The sequence below is a fragment of the Manacus vitellinus genome, unplaced genomic scaffold (assembly GCF_001715985.3).
Source record: "Manacus vitellinus isolate BGI_N305 unplaced genomic scaffold, ASM171598v3 scaffold_23_pilon, whole genome shotgun sequence".
In the NCBI taxonomy this organism is placed as follows: Eukaryota; Metazoa; Chordata; class Aves; order Passeriformes; family Pipridae; genus Manacus; species Manacus vitellinus.
Window position 1 is genome coordinate 9561596 of NW_021939718.1, and position 19784 is coordinate 9581379.

Below are 19784 nucleotides of genomic sequence, written 5' to 3' on the forward strand. Positions count from 1 at the left end.
ACCTTCTATGTACTTGCTCATATGTTTCCCAGGACAGAATATCTTCTCAGTACTGTCTAGATAGTTCAAATACAAATCAGATTTGTATTTGTATTCTGCTGTATTCCAGTGCCTTCCTTTTGTTATTCTTATTTTATTCCACCATGAAATGCGTAGGGGCCAGGTTACTCCTTGCACTATAAGTGAAGGCTTAGCTATATTAATTTCAAGTTAGCCTGATATCTTTTACAAGAGTCTTCATCTCTTCTCTTGAACACAATAATAGATGCAGTTATGCAGAACTGATTCACTTAAAACATGGGGAGAAAGCAGCAATTGTGAGGCAAAAAAAAAAGGATTGTTTTAAGTTTATAGAGGGGAAAAAACTGATGAAGCTATACATAATAAGGCTTATGTACATAAGGTTAAATATTTTATAGGCTGTTTATTTTGTAAGACTAAACTATACTAGTGAGGACAAAAAAGATAAGTCAAATAGCAGAACAAAACTCCATTAAAAAAAATTATAACTCTGTACTTAAAATTTCCAAGTGTTACAGAAAGTGGGTGGTCTTTTTAATTTTGTAATAAATAACTCCAACCTAATTTCAGACACTCGGATCATTCACTTAATTTTTTTTTCATGTATTTTGCCTGGAGTTTCCTTCCTTTGTTTAGATAGGTAAACTTACTTTTAGTTAAGCACAGCTGTTTGGGTGCTTTTTAATTAAAAAAGAAAAAAAAAGTCTGTGAGTGATTTAATCTAAAGGGATATTTGTTGAGTATTAATGTATTCATATATACGGCATTTGCAGTTGGAGCCAGATAGAACCACTTGTCTTCGCCTTGCAATCCTTGGTGTCACTTGAACTGCTCATGTGACAACATTCTAATATGAAAAGAGACAATAGGCATTGTTGGCCTCACATATTAATAAATAAGAGCCACAGTGTGTGCAAACAAAGGCTGCTTCCTGGAACACTGTGTCACATGATTCCCAGGGTCAATCCTGATGGCTTTACCCTGATGAGATCAATGAGCTCTATTCTCTGGACATTAATTTTACAACACCAAGGAGGAGACATTACTATTGCACGATCCCAAATTCTGACCTCAGTTTTGTAAGTGTGATTTGGATCAGAAATGACCTACTGATGTGGGAATTGTATCTGGTGTTACCGCAGGGCTCTCTAAAAAAGGTTCATATGAGCAGGGAAAACAGACCCAGCTGCCATTGGGAATCTTTGCAGAGTTGTAATTAGGTGGTAAAATCCATATGAATCACCACAGAAGGTGTGAGAGAAGAACTCTTGAGGATTTTAAGCAAGTGTCCCATTTTTCTACTGAGCAGTGAATTAATGAAAAGAATAAAGACTACGTGACTCTGCCTATGGGGCTTATAACCCTTCTGCTTTTTCTCTAAACTTAGAATTAAGTCACACTGAAGATGAGTGTTTTGCTTTCTTCCTTGTGTGTTTTTCAGTGCCCTTATTGCCGAAAGGGCTCCCTTACTTTTTGGGTTGTTAAGTTTTAAGAGATTTAGTTTATCATATAAAAGACAACCAGAAGTACGAAAATTGTCTTAGAAACAACAGTCAGTCTGAGGTCTGTACCCCTAACTGATACTTCCTGCTTTCTAAACATGTCTAATATTTATTTTCTATACTGCTAATAAACACGCGTGAACATTATTCCTAAAAAAAACAGTTAAATGTCTTTGACAGTGTGCCTATTACCTAGGAAAACCTGCTATAAACTGGTTAACTAGCTTTTGTTCATGTTGGGGAAGTTGGAATAGATGACCTTTGAAGGTCCCTTCCAACCCAAATCATTCTGAAAATGGATGTGTGTTTGAGGGCAGTGTGTGTCTCTGTTTCTATACCAAAATCAGTTTTTTAAAATTTCTGTATTATTCTCTTCCCCATTACTCACCCATATACCTTGACTCCCTGTTAAAGCACTACTTCATAACTTCTTTACATTATTTGCACATGAATCTAATACAGAGTGCAGCATTGCCCTAGGAGATATTTCCCACTTAAAAGCAATTTGGTGAGAAAAGTAGTTAGAGCCCTAATCTTGATGGACAATCTGAGGAGAAAAACAAAGGGAATATCTCTTTAGGAGATTCTACCAGGAAGGAGGAAGCCTGGAATAAACCAAATCCTGAAATCGTCCTGGGGTTTTTATACTCATGAAATTCTGTCAAATATATAGCAGAGGTTGTAACTAAAATACACCCTGCTATTGTAGATGGTTGGTACTGACTGACTAGTACTTGTTAATTAATTGATCTGCAGTCTGTTCAATCTTAGTTAACATTAAAGTTTATGAGATTGTCCAGACAATCTAATTAAAAGTGGTGGGGGTTTTTCTTGGGTTGTCTATTTTTTTTTTTTTTAAATATGTCACTAATAATCCAGTACTAGTTCAGGCAAGAGAATAAAAAGAGTAAGAGGAATGAGTCCTTACCGAGATTCTCGTCATCCTTCAGAATGGCTAAAGAAATGGGTTTCCATCATTTTCTCTATCTCCAGCCTCTGTCTCTAATGCAGACTGTTCAAATTCCAAGAAATTTCTGAGAGCCTCAGAAAGTACATCCCAGAAGGTTTGTTTCCTTTTGGTCTTTGACCACTGTCAAACAGACAAGATTAATGCTAAGAAAAGTAACAATGGGATCTCCCTTATCTCTGACTCTGTCATTAATTTGGACCTGCCCTTGTGTGCATCGGGCTCCTGAAGACTCAAACAAGGCCCTGGCACAAAGTAACAGATACAAGCTACTAATACCTAGGTGTACAAATGTATGCAAAAGGTCATCAATATGTCCATATACACATATATAATCAAAACAATAAGCATAGCCCATGTTTATCTAATACTGCTTGTCTATAGTTTCTTTTTCAACACAACACTATATCCTTGGAAAACTTTCTATGTACTGCTAATAAAAATAAATACCAGCCCAAAGAAAAGGAGAAAGCTTCATATTCACTGGTTGCGTAGTTGATTTTTCCCCTGAATTATGTTGACTCCTCCCTCTGTGTCAGTACAAATAATTATTAAGTTCAAGGTCAACTTCATATTAACATTTGAGTAGAATCAATCTTCTCCCCTCTTTTACTGATATGAATTCATAACATAATTTTGGTTTTTTAAGAAAATAAAGGCAACTATAACAAGTTTATCTCCACATTTCATCCAGACTGTCTCTCCCAGACACCAGCAACTGTACCAAAGCTTTTCAGGTGACTATGGAATCCATACAAATATAGACCAGCCAGATTTTTCATTAAATGCTGAAAGTCTAAGACATCGTGACACATTCCTATCCTGCTGAACTAACCCTGCCTAGGCAGATTACTGAGAATACTTCAAACACTTTATCAAATTGTGTAATGGCTCCAGAATACTTGATATAAACAAAGATTAGTCCTTGGCTGTGGCAGTACCCTGTTTAGGCCAGTGCCCATTTAGACTGTTTTCCCTCTGTTTCTTTGTGAGTTCAGGTCTACAAAAGCAATACAGTATTTCAGCTGGTACATTTCTAGGGGATTATTGTTCTTGACGGGTGGTTAAATATCATTCAATGCATCCAATAATTGCCCAAATATGCATTGCCTATTGTGTTTTAGTGTTTAAATAGAACACTGTGAGGATAAGTTTGTTTGAAGTAAGGTAGTCTTAGCAGCAGTGTTTATACATGAAAGTGCATAAATACTATTATTTCTGTAGAGCCAAAAGTGAAATTCCTTCCCTCTAGCTAGTTCTGCCTGAGCACATGCTTAAGTTTTGTGTCATACCCAGCTGATCACAGAATCATGAAATTGTAATTATTAGTAATAGAGAAACCTATTAGGTAAGTCCCGTAGGGACCAGCACAGCATCAAGGACAGTAATCTCTCGTAATAAATGTAGTTATACAGCTAATGTAAGTAGTTGGAACTTTCTATCTCTCTATCCAGTTAATTCTGCCTGAATGCAGGCTTACATTTTGTATTATTCCCAGATGATCAGAGAATCCCAAAATCAGAATTAGTAGTGATAGAAAAACCTATTACATAAGTCTGCCAGGGAGCAGCATGGCATCATTGACACAGTAATCTCTTACGATAAATGCAGTTATAGAGCTAATTTTAGTAACTGGATCCTTCTTCAAACAAATGCAGTACTTCTGAAGCTGCTTGTATCTAATGTCGCTACAAGAGAATTGTTCTGTAAAACGAGTTCAGTTTTGTTAGTGAGGAAGGAACACGAACACTGGTACAGCAGTGCTGTATTTGGAGCAGAATATTGGCTTAAAGAGAATAGCAAAGATATAACAGATCAGCTTTTGTTCTTGTTTTTCCAGGCAGGATGTTTGCCTCTGCTAACTAATTACATAACCGATGGCTTTGCTTAGTCTTAAATGTCATGCTCTTGGTGGTGTGAATGGTGCACACAGATACACTTGTGCCTTGAACACACAATATAGTTTGTGCTTCTTTCTCTTTTCCTGTGGATTTTTAGGGTTGGACAAATAATTTATATCATCTTTCATCTGAAACTTTTTAAAGACATGTGTAGGCTGCATCTTCATAGGAAAATAATCATAGGCAAAATGGTTGCCAGTTATTCTGTGTGTAGCAACAGAGCTACACATAAATCAGTGTGTTGGTGTCATGTACGCATTGGTCTGCCTTTGGCTATGGTCAGCAGAACAAGCAGCTCATCTCAGGATTTCTAAACCGGTAAATCATTGTATTACTCCACATATTTACGCAGAAAACAGTGAACCAGCCTACCTGCCCAGTCAAGAGATTAAAGAAACAAATGCTCTAGAGCAGAGTGGCTCTGGTCTCAACAGCTAAAGGTATCTGAACTCCTGTGGAACCCTATGGCCTGGCTCAGTTATCTTCAAATCACATGAGCAACAGGATCTTGCTTCTCTTAGGATGGCAATACATACCAGAAGGCTACCTGCCTTAGCAGTGTTTTGCTGCTCATCTTGCTGAAAGGTGAGACAATCAAACAAAAGGCTAATAAAGTTGACCCTCAGCCCAGACCCTGAAAATCTGGTGTGACCATGTTCTGTTAAATGCTTATGATGGAGTTCTGTTCTTCCTAAACATCTGACAGCTGTCAAACTGTCAGGCAGCAATTATCTGACTGTGCCTCTCCTAAATGGCTGCTTAACAGATCTGTATCTTCATGGCCCTTTTGGAACCAGGTATAGAAGAGATCCCAGAGACACCTTTGAAGGTGTCTGCATTGACCAGATTGTCAGGAAAAGGCAGATCTGTATGGTAGCATCTGATTTCTTATTGTTGTCCTTGGCCTTTTCATCCTGTCTCTGCATTGCCAGCAGGTTTACTGGGTCCTGTTACCAGTTCCTGATATTCTAACTCAGCACTGTACAGTAGAGTTTCTCTGTGGGACATTAAACCCCTCATTCCAAGAACTCAGATTCTGATACAATCCTCCATTAAATGTGAAAAAACAGATTCACTACTTTCTTTTATTGACGCTGATGTGATCTGTTTCACTGAATAGCTGGCAGCAGAGTACAAGCAGAGAAACTGGCAGCTGGAGATGGAACTGAAACACTGAACATATGAATTTTAGTTCTGTCCTGATAAGGCCAGTTGGGTCACAGATCAGCAAGGCAGGAGGAACCTGTATTTGGGAGTCTGTACTTAGAGAAGCTTATGGAGGAGGTGGGAGGAAAATGAGGTGTCAGGTTTTGTGATTGTAGTGTCTGCACATTTTCTCAGTGACTATCTTTTGTTATCAGTATTCAGAAAGAGTAATTTGAGGTCTGCCCTAGACCTCAGGGCATGATGGCAAGGTTGACACAGATAATTTTAAGGTAAAAGGCTGCAGCAAAGACAGAAAAATAAAAATACCACTCCACCTTCATAACACCTGCAAGAATTAAATGTCACTTCACTGTGTGCAGTCAGTTAATCTCAGGGACATATATGCTACACAATAGCAACTTAATAGAATTAATAGGATAATTTTAGTCAGTGGATTGAAGCCAGGACATTGGGATTTACATGCACACATTTTACAGTGCTGAAAACAACAACGAGACTTTTAAATATCCATAAATAAAAAGGAACTCAAGTTTCTTGTTGGTCTGAAAGACAACCTAGAGCATAACATGCTAAAATTTTTAATAAGTAGTGATTTAGCAATAATTTCAGAATAATACCCCTTTATCAAGTAAGTCTAACTTCATTTAGTAGTCTGTAGAAAAAAACAAAAACCAATGATCAAACAAACAAACAAACCAAAAAACCAAAAAACCAAAAAAATCCCCCAAACCCATACATGGAAACCAATCAACCAACCAAAAAGAACCCCAAAAAACCAAAACAACAAAACCAACCCCCAAACAAACAAAAAACCCCACAAGCTGGATATATAAAACATAACCAATAATTTATAAATTTTAAGAAAACAGGAAATGTGAGTAGATTAAAACTGTCAAATTCACTTAGAAAATAATTAGTACAATCCCACCTAGCTTGAGCTTCCTGAAAGATAAATATCAGAGTTCATGTTATCTATGTAGGCTCCATCTACAGTCTATTGAAAGATGCAGAGGAGCAGAGGAGCCAGAGGTCTGTTTGTCTTGTTCTGCTTTCAGTGTCTAGGAATTGCCTTTGCTTTTTACAGAGACAAAATTCAATGAGTGAGAATAACTACATGCTCAGACTCCAAAACTGGGATGATAGCAAGTGACAGACAAATATCTTAAATATCTGCAATAATAAGATACAGAATGAGGAGATCTACTATTTTTTATGACCTACAAAAAACCCGCATACAATATTTCAGGCAGAGTGTGCAGGTTCATACAGTAAGAAGTTATGCACTGAAGGAATATTTCTCTAGATTGTCTGATGCAAAGTAAAACAGAATATAATGTGTGATAGAAATTTGCACCATTGAATTTTTTTGTACTAGCAATAATAATGCTTTTGACCACTTATCTTTTGGCCTGGTGCAAATTTAGGAAAGGATATATTTAGTGCCTGAAGAGAGAGATGGCCTTGTTTTTGTGTGGATACTTCAGGTAGATCTAACACAGAGTTACAGTATGCTTGAGAATATAGTGCAAATTTGCCACATTCACCATTAGAACTATTTTGCCAAAATTTTTTTTCATAATGGGATTTCCATTTATAAAGATAACATTTAAAAAAAAAGAAAGAGGCCATAGTGGAAGAAGAATATTTAATAAAGAGGACTGGGCTGTGGGGTAGATGAAATGGAAAGTTAACAGGAAGCAAAGGCCTTTTATTAAATAAAATATAAATAACACATACTGTAATAAAAAAGCCTTTTATTTTAAAATAATCCTTGTGGACAAGGTACACAGAAGATCTTGTCTTAACTGCATTGCTTTCTAAATCCTGCCATTTGGACTTCCCAATGCAGACACTGATTAAAAGTTTTATTATGCCTCTCAAAGGTGTAACTCAAGGATTAGTAGCTGTTAAAATGGTTTCCACAATGATTCTCTGGCTTGTTCAGGCCATAGCCAAAACACAGCCATTATTCAGCTACCAGTGGAATTAATGGGAACTGTGGTAGCATCTCAGCTTTTGACTGTACTTTGTCCTTTTTGACTTTGAAACACTGCAATGTAAAATCTCTAGGAAATTAAAAGCAGCTTGTGGAGGAAAGAAAACAGGGAGGACGACTGAGGAGGAAGGGAAAGAAATTACTTTGTGATGTTTTTATAATTAGACATAATACTTAAGTTACTTTGACCAACTCTACATATTTCTGTGTCTGGAAATACCTGTTCTAGGCAGGGGTTCAGCCAGTATTTTTTAAATTCTTTAATTAGTTCCACTGTCAGCAACATGGATAGTTACTAGTGTAAGTCAGTCCTGGATGAGACCTCTGAACTGTGTATGGCTTAGCTGAAATTTGTATTTGTCTCAAAAGTCATCTCCTCCCTCCCTGTGGGGTAATGTGTCTCAGACTTGTGTGGAACTTTCTCTTTATCTGACATTGAAAAAAGTAGAGATTGCATTTTTGTCTGCCAACAGCTGAAGAAAGTTATCAAAATTGTTTTATGAAATAAAAAGAACTTGAGGCACAATTATTATTGTTTGTTCTTTAATGATTTGTTCATTCCTCAGCACTGAGAACACCTACAGACTCAACATTGTGCAGATCACAGGGTCTATAAATATTAAACAGTTTATCACATTGAGCTATAGTAATATGTTCAAAATAAAGGAAAAATGAGAAAATGTACTCTCTCATTTCTGAGCAACTTTATGTTTCACTGGTTAAGATATGCAATCTTATTCATTTGACACTTTTCAGGTCAATTGTTTTAATCATTCTCAAATCAAACATATTTTGAACAGAAAGTACATGGATACGTATGCCTTATTATAGCACTAAATTTATTTTAAGCTTAGAGAAACATGGAAATTCAATTCAAGATAATGGCTGAGCACTTGTGAATTAAAGCTCAGTTCTGGGAGACCAATACACTTTTAAAATCATAATCTCCATTAAGTATTTCAAAAGTCCTCCTTATATGAAGGGCAATTTAATTTTCTTAACTTTTTGATAGCCTTGAAAGACCTTCTACTTGGTTTGTCCCACTAACGGACAAGTCAAAATTCCTGCAGAAGTTCCCTCTGAAGTTTTGAATGTTTTGGAAAAAAAAATAAAAAATTACTATTTAAAAATTAAATGGATATTATAACTTATAATTGAAGGAAACCAAATCTTGGATAAGAGTCAATGTGCTCAGTGACAGGGCTGCCAACTAGACCTAAACAAGCTGTAAGAATGGGCCTCTCATAAAATCCAAGAAGACCAGAAGCCCAGTCCTGATCTGGGATCGAATAACTTGTTCTGACCATGGCTGTGAGCAGCACATTGGATCAGAGACCTCTGAACCTCCCTCCCAGCCTGAATTATTTTATTAGTCTCTTATCCCTTGGCTCTATGATGAATTTATTTCTTAAACATACAAATAGTCCTAAATAAACTGGTTTAAATTTATTTTTTCATTAGGTCTTTTTTTAAGTATCTCACAACCCTTGTAGCAGAATATCCTAACTATAAGTCACATATGACCTATTTTTCCTCGATGATTATGCTTAATATCTCAGTTCCTTTATCTTGAGTGATATATGAAAGTAGTTTGGAACAGGCTATGCAGACTAAAAAAGCCAAGGTTGTGCTCTTTTTGTCTCTCCCCGTCTCCCCTATGATGTGACGGTTTTATCAATTGCCTGACCTGCTGCTGTTAGTTAATATGCACCAAAACAGTTTTCATCATAAGCCTCAGAGCAGCTTTTTCTGATTTATCAGTCGAATCTGAGCCAAAGGAGCACTTTGCCTTTTTTGTCCCTGCTGTGTTCAGTGACACTGGACTGCCACTAATCAAACCAGGTTGCCAGAACAAACTTAAAAACTTCAGACAAGTTTGCGGCTGACAACAGCCTGACCACATGCCTGACTAGGAAGCTGTTAATGGACTATGGGAAACTATTAATTAAAAAGGTAAAGAATTTGAAGCAGATACCTAGCGGTTGTGTAGGCAGTCACATGACGAGTGGTGAGCTAAAGTGCCAAACCTGAGACTCATTGGTACAATCCAGCTTTCATTTAATTCTTAGTTTTTGTGAAAATATAACATCTGATTTCTGCACACTACTTGAGGTGTGTGGGGGGGGAACAGGAAACTGTGGCAACATCTGTCTTAAAAAAATCACCGACACATCTCAGGCCTCGAGCTGCAGCCCCAGAAGGCTCACAGAGGAGCAAATAACCCACTGCAAATAGTGGAAATATTTTCAAAGCTGAACGAGCTTTTGTGAGGTCTCTCTCCAACCTCCCCTCTCCACCAGACATGGCAGAGGGCTCTTCCCCTACCTTGGTTCTGCATTTCCCACAGGAATTGCCATCTGTGAAAGGCCATCCCTATTTTATTCTACTTGTTCACCACTTATTGCATGGGAACTGTTGTGTTCCTATCCAAAAGGTGCAGCTTGGCAGCAGAAGAGGCCAAAAGTTTGCCCTGTCGTTGTTGGGAAAGATAAAAGGTTGGTGGAGCAGGAGGTTTAGCCCTTCCTGGGAGGTGACATTCTGGAAAGTGGTAGCTTTATCCCAAGATATTAAAAGCTACAGGAAAAGCCAATATTCCCTAACACAATATTCACAATCAGAGCAGAAGGCATATCTCCAGCAGGTTTTATGTGCAGCATGTTTTCATCTAAATAAAGAAGCTCATATTTAGTAATTCTGTGGAGCTCCCATTCCGCAGTGAACAGTGAAAATTTGCATGAATACCCAACAACCAATTTTACAAAGTTTCACACCTTTGTGTGGGGAGTATGGGAGAGGAGAAGCAGCCTGCTGGTCTGCAAGTGCAGCATCTCTAGGCCAAAACCTATATGGCCATGATAAAAAAAAATCCAACGCAAAGCCAAGCCTCAGGTTAAGCTTAAAAAGTAGCATATGGGAATCTTAAAAGGAGAGGCTTAGCATGGGTAAAATTATAATTGTTTGTGGTTGTTTTGTTCAGTGATGAATCCACAGATAGCAGAGCACTAGAAATTAATCCTTCTGCATCTGCAAAACTCCCAACGCTGTGGATGATTGGAGGGATCTGTACTTATACCTCAGCTGACACTGACTTTTGTGAGGTAATGGGGAACTGCTTTTACAGCCCAAAAATTCCATGCAAAGAACAACTGCTGCCATATTTAATTTGAAATAGATGCCCAGTGACAGTCTGTGTCGGTGCAAGAAGTCAGCATATTCTCTGAATGGTGTGAATTCCTCCTGCAGAGCTGAGTGTGAAGGAGGAAATCAGGTTTTTATGGGATACACAGCAGAATTCGTAGGGAGGAAAAAGGCAATTCAAATATTTAGCAGTTCAAACCAGCTTTGATTTTTAATGAATGTTTATGTGGGAACAGAGGTGCCAATTATATTAGTCTTTTGTGCAGAACAGCCTCATTTCCTTTTTGGGTTAGTGGGAAGTGATTTCAACAGACTTTAAAAGAAAACAAGTATTGTGAATGTGGTTCTCTCTTTTTTTTTTTCCTTTTAAAAAATGTTAGACATAAAATCAAAATATCAACTATATTTTTAGACTGCCAGCTCTAATAAGACAGAGCTATAAGACCAAGTGTCACAAAAAGTATTTGGAAATAGCTGCCATTAAGGCAGAATCTTTGAAACAGTAATATATGCTAGAAATTAAGTATGTTCCAGGATATCTTAAAAGATCCAAGATCCCAAGTTTTGAAAACCTTGAGAACTGTGAATAAGTCTTATCTATGGTAGCTAAAATAAAGTAAAGAAATCTGTGCCAAATCCTTTTTGCCTTAGCTACGTGTAGTCATTTAAGGACAGTATAACAAAACCTAAATATTTGTCTTCCTTGAGACTAGCTATGTAATATTTCCTGCACAACATCTGCACAAAGAATCTAAAGATCCACTGTGAACCGGAATAAGGTCTGACATTAATCCAACACATGCAGCTTTTTTTCACCCACGAAAAATTCTTTTAAAATGTTAAAGTAACATTTCATAATTGTAGATACAACTATTTAGTCAAGTTCTGAGGAAGGCTAAATTAAACACTAAAAAAAAAAAAAAAAAAAAAAAAAAAGAGAAAGAAACCTTGCTTTTAAGCAGGGTTCACAACCTGGGAAAGCTCAGCAGGCTGCATTTGAGAACAGATTAATTTATCCTTAGCTAATTACCCTGCAAAGTTCAGCCGAGTTGCCAGCACCACTAACAGTCAAGACATATCACATTGTGTTGTTCTGTCTGTTTGATAAACTCATTCACTGTACACATTGATTTTTGTCTGTGCATGTAAAATAAAACCTAGGCACTCAACAGTGTTACTGCTCATCTCATTCGGATCATATTCTGCCTTTTTGTTATGGCTCATTATTTTCAACCCAGTTTTTGCTTCATTCCTTCCGATTTGAGGAGGAGTCTGGCAGCTAGGACCAGCGTGTTCTAGTTCTTGCTCTGCTGCTTATTATTTGTGTAGTTTTAACATCTCTGACTTCAATTTGCCCATCTGTGAAACCGGAATAGTATTTGAAAGTCCCCAAGGATCTTTTAAAATATAAAGTTGTTCTCACTGTGAAACTTACACATATTGCATGGGAACATAAAACTGTAGCAGTCAAGAAATACACTGTGTTACTTTAATTGTAATGTGGCATGGCAAGAACATAGTTTAGTTGTCATCTGAATTATGCATAGACATAAAAGCCATCATTCATCAAGAAGTCAGTACCTTTTTTGTCTTTTCAGAATATAAAGACATTAAAAGAACTGCAAATTTCATTGAAAGCGTTTGAAGAGCACACAGGTTTCCTTTCTTTTTTTTTAGTTACCTAATAATGTACATATAATGATGAAAAAAAATGAATTAAACCTGGTATGACTAGTAGGCCTTTTTTGACATAACTTAAACTCTGAAGTAAGTTACACACTTACATTACACACATAACTTACACACTTACATTATGAATAAATTACACTCTTTTTAAATCTACTGTTTTCTGCAAAATCAGAATGTGTTTTTATGTGATATCAGCCAGTCATTATTATTGATATTAATGAGAATCAAATCAGTCTCTTTATACTGAAAACTTTATAGTATGCAGAATCTTCATCAAAATATGGAGACAGTCTTCTTTGAATGAAGATGCACAATGAAGTTTAGTTGGGATATTATTTTCTAAAAAGCCAGTCCTTAGGTTCAGAGTAGCAGAAAGCCTTCTTATGCTAATTTCTGTTTTTGTTAAACAATAAGGCTTTAAACAAAACCAGTTTCCTGAAAGTCTGACATAAAATATATCTTGCTGTCTGCAGAATAAGAATGGCCAGTGTACTTTCTTTTTAGGAGTACAGCAGAACTAGAAAGTAAACACGCTTCTCATTTGTGAGTAAGCAACGAAGTACTGATCATTAGATTACAGCAAAAAGGAAACTTCAGAAGTTTAAAAAATTCTGTATGTGTTTTAAAAATTTTAAAAATTCTGATGTGTTACAGGCTGCAACACATTACATCACTGACTGTTGCTTGATAGCAGAAGAGTAATAATCAGAATAATTATCCCCTCCTTGAACCCACCTACAGCACACAAGGATTTGGTTCAAAAGTGGCTCTGGCATGCACAAACCCCAGACTCTTTGCAGAGGGATTTAAACCAGAGGCTGTGCTCAAGATGCACCCCAGCCTCTGGCTGGGATAGATTCCAAGCCACAACAGTGCCACTTTGTGCATCTGTGGGCTGTATGCGCAATGTGAGTCCTAAGTTCAGAGGGACAGAGCAAATTTAGCCTAAAGTAAAAACCCCAAACTCCTTCAGGTGTTGATGTTGGGTGTGTCAGCAACAACATCTTTGAGTTACTACTTGACTGCTCCTGTTGTACCAAATTTCTTACTTGGACATTGTAGAAATATCGATTATTACGACTAGTCTCTCTAGTGTTACGGTAGTATTACTCTTAAAAATCATATCAGAATTGTAACTGGGATTAAAAGTTGCTGGTTTGGCTCAAATTATGGTGAGAGTCTTCTGTGACATTTTAGAACACAATCTGCAAAGTTCCTGCTGTTATGTTGCTGGAGGCTAATGTTGACTGTTTTGATATATTCTTAAGAGCAGAATAGCATTGTTTCGTGGTATTCAGGGACAATAACAACCTTTAGTTAGCCTTCTGAACCATCATCCAGTCTGTTGACATTATCTTTTAGCTATCTTAAAATCAAACAACAGCATTATATAATGTGCACTTTGTAAGATTACTGTCTTGTTATTAAAGTTCTCAGCTGACCCTGTGTAGCTGGTCTGGAGAGAGCTCTCAGATGAAGCTTTCACCAAATTCTTAAGGGCTGTACCTTCATTTCTGCATTAATTCAGCTGATCTGACACCGAGCTTGGACATTTGGGGTCTGATACATTACAAGCCTCTGTGGAAACCACTGTATCCTCAGTGGTGTCACCACTCTGTTAGGACAAAAAAATGACTGCACTAAAACTTAACACGAGTTCTTCCAGCCCAGATGTCTTAAGTTCAGTAGTCAAAGCCAGAGACATTCGGGAAAAGCATCACAGTCTGTAGTTATTCTTCTCTGATATTTCCCTGCTGAGAGTACTAGTCAGCTCAGGAGTAACTTCTTCAGATGCACCATAAAAGTTGGTATATTTTCATGTAATAGATGTTTCTAGAGAATTTGTTTAGTCTCTTTAAGACTATTTTTTTTTGACGGGGGGCTGGATTGACACATCTTGTGTCATCCTATAATTTAACTGCATGCTGTATGAAAAAATCTACCTTTTTTTTACTACATGCTTCTTAATTGCATTTAATGCATATTCATTCTTGAATTGGGAAAAACAGTTAATAATCATCCTCTATTTCCTTTCTTTGTTTAACGCATGGCTTTATAGTCCTTAACTGTATCCCTCCTCAGTCATTTCTCTAGATATCTGCACAGGAAAACTATTCCATGTCTTTGTCATCCTTTTACCCATTTCTCCATAAGCCTTGGTTCTACTATATTCTTTTAAGGTGGGGAGCATCTTAAAATCATAAGAAATATACACAATATTCAAATTCACACAACATTCAATATCATATATAACAATACTGTGTTATATATGGCAAAACAGTGAGCTTTCCTGTTCTGTTCCCTCCTTTGTTTTTGTTGCTAACAGGAACAGACATAATGTTTTCACAGAACTAGATAAACTATCATAAAGTTAAAATCCCAGTCCTGGTCGTTATTACTCAACTTGTAGCCACTCACTGTACATGTACATTTAGGATAACTCTTTCCCTGCGTGTTGCTTTGCTTTATCTACACAGCATTTTCTCAGTTATTTTATGCGCTAGTCCCCTTTTTCCTTCTCTACTTCCTTATAGCTTATTTTCACTGACCTGAATTGCTGTAGTTTAAAGAGAAAACTGTAACTCTGGTATCACTGGTTTTCTCAATTTATTAACATGCTGAACGGTCTGTCCCATGTCCTGAGGATATGTTCCTCTTCTTCATAGGGGCATGAACCACCTGTAACCCTGTTTTGAGCTCTCAGCAGGGGAAGGTGCAAGAAGTTTCTCAGCTCTGAGCAATTTATGCTGCAACAACTTTTTTGTCATTGCAAACTGAGCCATTACCAAACCTGATTGAAGTTGCACATGGTCCAAAACTGACATTTCTTCCTGGTTTAAATATTCCTTGTATTGCTTCTGAATGTAAAGGAAGCTTTACAAGAGCTGAAGCCTTATCTATGCACCACAATCTGTCATATTATCCGTATAACGACTTTGGGAATCACCTCTGCCTGTAAAAGAGTGGCATAAAATAATTCAGTCTCAAGCGTTCCAGTGTTTGATGCAAAACACACTTTGAAGTTTAATCATAGCAATAAACTTTTGTGGTTTCCCGTATTGTGTATGTGCTCAAAGATCATATATTTTGTATGCAGTGCAATGGCACTGTATGAAGGGACTGGGATGTTTTTTTCCCAGCATTTTTATCCCTATGTCCTGCACAGATTTCCTGCCTTAGTAGGTTATACTGATTTATTTTTGACTGCCATATCCTTAAAATGTAAAATCTGACTTTTTCATCAAGAAAACTTGGTGATACTGGAGATGAAAAGCATAAAAGGAGACTACAGTACATGTGGAGGACAGGAGAATCAGGGAAAAAGTGGTCATTTTACAATAACTAGTTAAAGACTTTAAAAAAAATAAAAATTTAAGTGGTCCAAATATATTGTAATCACACAAATAAGGAATGTTTTGATAACAAATGTTTTAGACAAAGAATTCAATTTATTTTTACTGAGTTTTTTTCAGCTCTGGTATGGTAACTAGTTGATAACTAAAGCATGCAAACAGAATAAAAACTTGAAATTTGTAAGCCTTAAGAGAAGAAAATGATTTACCTATTCAGGCCACTATATACTTGCTCATCTTTACAAAAAGGAAACCTAACTCAGGGCTCAGATTTGAAAAGTGGGAAGTCAGGATGCTTACACACCATCAAAGAGTGTATATAAAGTAGCACACGAGGGCCTGAAGTCGCTTTGGTTTCAGCAGCATACTAATTTGCCCAGTCATGTTATAAACTGTACAAGGTATGTCTTTACTTCTCACACCTATAATTGGTAGTACCTGGGTAGAAAACTGGAAATACTTCAAACTTAATCCTCCCTCCTTCAAAAATACAGGAGAATTTTCCTTCCCAAAAAGGTGCAAGAATTTTCAGACTTCACAGAATCAAAGTTGACCAAGTCCTGAAACATTTTTAAGAGGATACCTTTGAAACTGGCTCTGATTTCGCTAGTAACAGGTAGAAGCAAAGCCAGTATAATCAAACGGTAACTTCAAATATATGGCACTTAAAATTACAACACATATTTTGGTGCCAAACAGTAGATTTCAGATTCCTCATTCAAGGCACCTAAATACGAAAATCTAGTTCTTATTCTCTCATGGGAACACCTTATAACTTAGCTTTTGCACTTTGATGATAATTTTCGGTATGTATTTTTTATTTTAGAGTGCAGAATTATGCATATCTCTTATTGTATTATCACAATTGTTATAAAAACCTAGCCATCAATGTTAGAATTGGAAATTCAAATTCTTTTGTATGTTTGTAATCTAATGTTACAGTGCGGTTTGTTAGCTAAAATTTAATATAAAGACTAATGGCAAACTGACTATATGACTGCACACCGGCTTAAAGTAATGAGTTTTTGTTTTCATTGTATTTCCTTTTCAGAAGTTTCTCTTTCTGTACAGCTACAGACACAGTCAACTTTACTGTGTCACCACTACTTTTATGAAATCATCAAACCCTTCAGAAATTTTAAACGAAACTTATTGGATGCTAAGCCAAAGCCATAAAATACATTGTTGTAGTATGATGGTAGCACACATTTTTCAAAGTTTATCTCATAGAAACTCCTAAATGAAAAGCATCGAAGTGAATGGCAGAGCTTTTTATTACAAACTGTAGAGGTTGTCTCTGTTGTTCTCCTGTAAGGCAGGGAGATACATCCTTTCTTTTCCATAGGATATGAATCCAGAAGATAAACAAAAATATGCTATTCTGAGCTACAAAGGTAGTACTTTTTCACAGAAATTCTCTCTTCTGACAGAGGAAGACATTCAGACTGAGAAGAATGACATTTTGATGTACCTGTAGATTGTACCTTGATGGTCTTTTGTCATATGTAAAATTCCTTTAAGGTCCTGGAGGCAAATTCCTTTTCTGTCTTACAAGCAAACATTCAGTGAGGAGAATTATAATAGGATCCCCAGAGTTGTGCAGGTCTGGAGCACAGATGACTGAGATTTCATGAGAACAGTATCAAAACTGTTTTCTGAAAAATCCCCCTAATGGGTTCTCTGTGGCTCTCATGTTGCTCTCATGCTACACTGCAATGCTTTTTTAGCTGAACTATCATTATGTGCCACGGTACATCATAGAAGAGACAGGTCAGGAGCTTTACTCATAACAGAGAAGAATAGGAAAACACAGAATTTGAATTACTTTTTGCCAGAAGCACTATGTTTTGTAGAAGCTCATGCAGAGACAGAATATCGTCAAACTCAAACAAAGCATCTTGGTTTCAGCAAACTTCCTTATTAGCAAATAAGATTTTTATCACAGTCAAAGAGCCCCAAACTCCACTACTGGTGCTGATTCATCATTTCTACCCTGTCAAGTGGAAAGCTTAGACTTCCAGAACCTGCGTTCAGAGAAACAAGTCTTCTCTGCAGCCAGAGGTCATTCTCACTTTTCTGTGTGATCTCTCGAGACCTGGATGTTGCTTCAGTGGTCTATAAATAACTATCTGGTTTACTTGTATTAAATGTATTAGTAATGCATGTGAAAATTTATGTGCTAGTAACATGCTCATTTCAGGTTCTTAGCGACCTGCTTTTCTCAACTCCTCTGCTTTGAAGGTCAAGTTTCTCTGCTGTGCTGTTTTATATTTCTTGTGGGTTGGTTGCAAGGAAAGAGACTTTTACCCACTCATTTAAGTAGCAGACTGTGGAATGGCTGCCATTCATTTTAGTGTCATAAATGAAAAAGTGCTGGCATATACACTCTTTTGTTTCCTTCATTTATGTACAATACATTTTAGATTTGTTTTCATACCATAATGTTTTGTGTAAGCAGTGCTTATACCACGCCTTTGCTCTTTTTTAAAGGATGTGGATAGTGCAAGTAATCCGCTGCTGATCCTGCAGCTTTATGGAATGGACAAGGTTATTTCCAAGCATTTTCCAGGGGCTGGAAGCCCCAGTGGACAGAATCGCCCATCTCATTTCATATCCAAAGGGAAACACCCAGAATGTGAGGAAATTGCCTGAAATTTTGGGCATTAATTTATTAACTGGATTCAGTGGTAGACAACGGACGTTGGCCCATCAGGAAGTAAAATTGTGCAGTGAACTACTTCAGAAAAAGGAGAATGTTTCTTTTAGGACAGAGGGTCATTGAAACCACACCAGTTAGAAGACTGGCTTTTGTGGTATTTTATGTGGTTCAGTGAGGCACACCTTGCAAGTTTGGAGGGTGCTGAATGCAGGGTTGTATGTAAAGTATGCAAGTACAGGCTTTTCTGAGAAAATAGCTATTTTAGATTGGAGCAGACACCCTGAAACAATGGGTGAACTCTGTAAATTTTGCTTCTCTAATTTAAGTAGGCAGAAGTGATTTTAGTTCTGCATTTGTGAATTCGTGCATTGCCAGCCTGTTCTAATCATGAACACTTAGAAGGCAGCAGTCAGAACTGTGCTCAACTCTCAAAAGCCATGCTTGAGGGAGAGAAAACTTAATACCCACTTCATGCTTTTGTGACTTCACTTTAAGGACATTTAAAACAAAAGGAAAGGAAACAAACTACTTTCAAAACCCATATCAGACAAAGTAGGGAATGAATGCATCCTGCAGTGGGGTTTGTATGGGGGGGATTATCCTTCCTTCTCACTATTACCTGTCATGCATTAAACATCTATATTCTAAGACAAGAAAGAAAAATGCAAAGGAAAACATTGTTATATACCTTAGCAAAAGATCCAGATAATTATCTTCCTTGCAAAAAAGCTCTTAAATATTTTTACATTCAAATTGCTTTGGCCTACATATATTTTCAGAATACAGATGCTCCTAGTGAAAGGGAAGCCTATGTAATGGATCATCATGTTTTTAAATGAATTTTCTTGTGATGATATAATTTACATTAATTACTAAAATCCATTAGAATATTTCTGCATTAGATTCAACATTAAATGTTAAACTAGTCTAACTTTTTTGTGCTCATGTGGTAGCCTTCCCACCACTAGAAGTAACTCTTTGGGAGAAAAAAAAAGCTAAGTTACAACTTGTAATAAGCTTATTGGAGAAGACAATATGGAATATAACTTAGTGAAAGGGTTTCTGATTTCAGGTTTTAGATGTGTAGCTTCCTTGTGTCTCACACACACCCTTTCAAGTCTAGAGTTTGATTTAAAAATTCTATTTGTTTTCAGATGTGGAACTGTATCCCATGACTTGATATATATAAAGAGCTGTGATGCTGTAACAAGGACATTCCAGTGGGTCTGGTTTGGCTGTCATGGTATTGCCAAGCCAATTCTGTGTTGCTTGAAGATAGAGGCTGTTGTAAACCACTCATATTACACACACTTTTACCACCGCTGACATTTGATTTAAAACAACACTCGTGAGAGTTTGGAGCCCTTCTTCAGTTGACACAGAGGGTATTC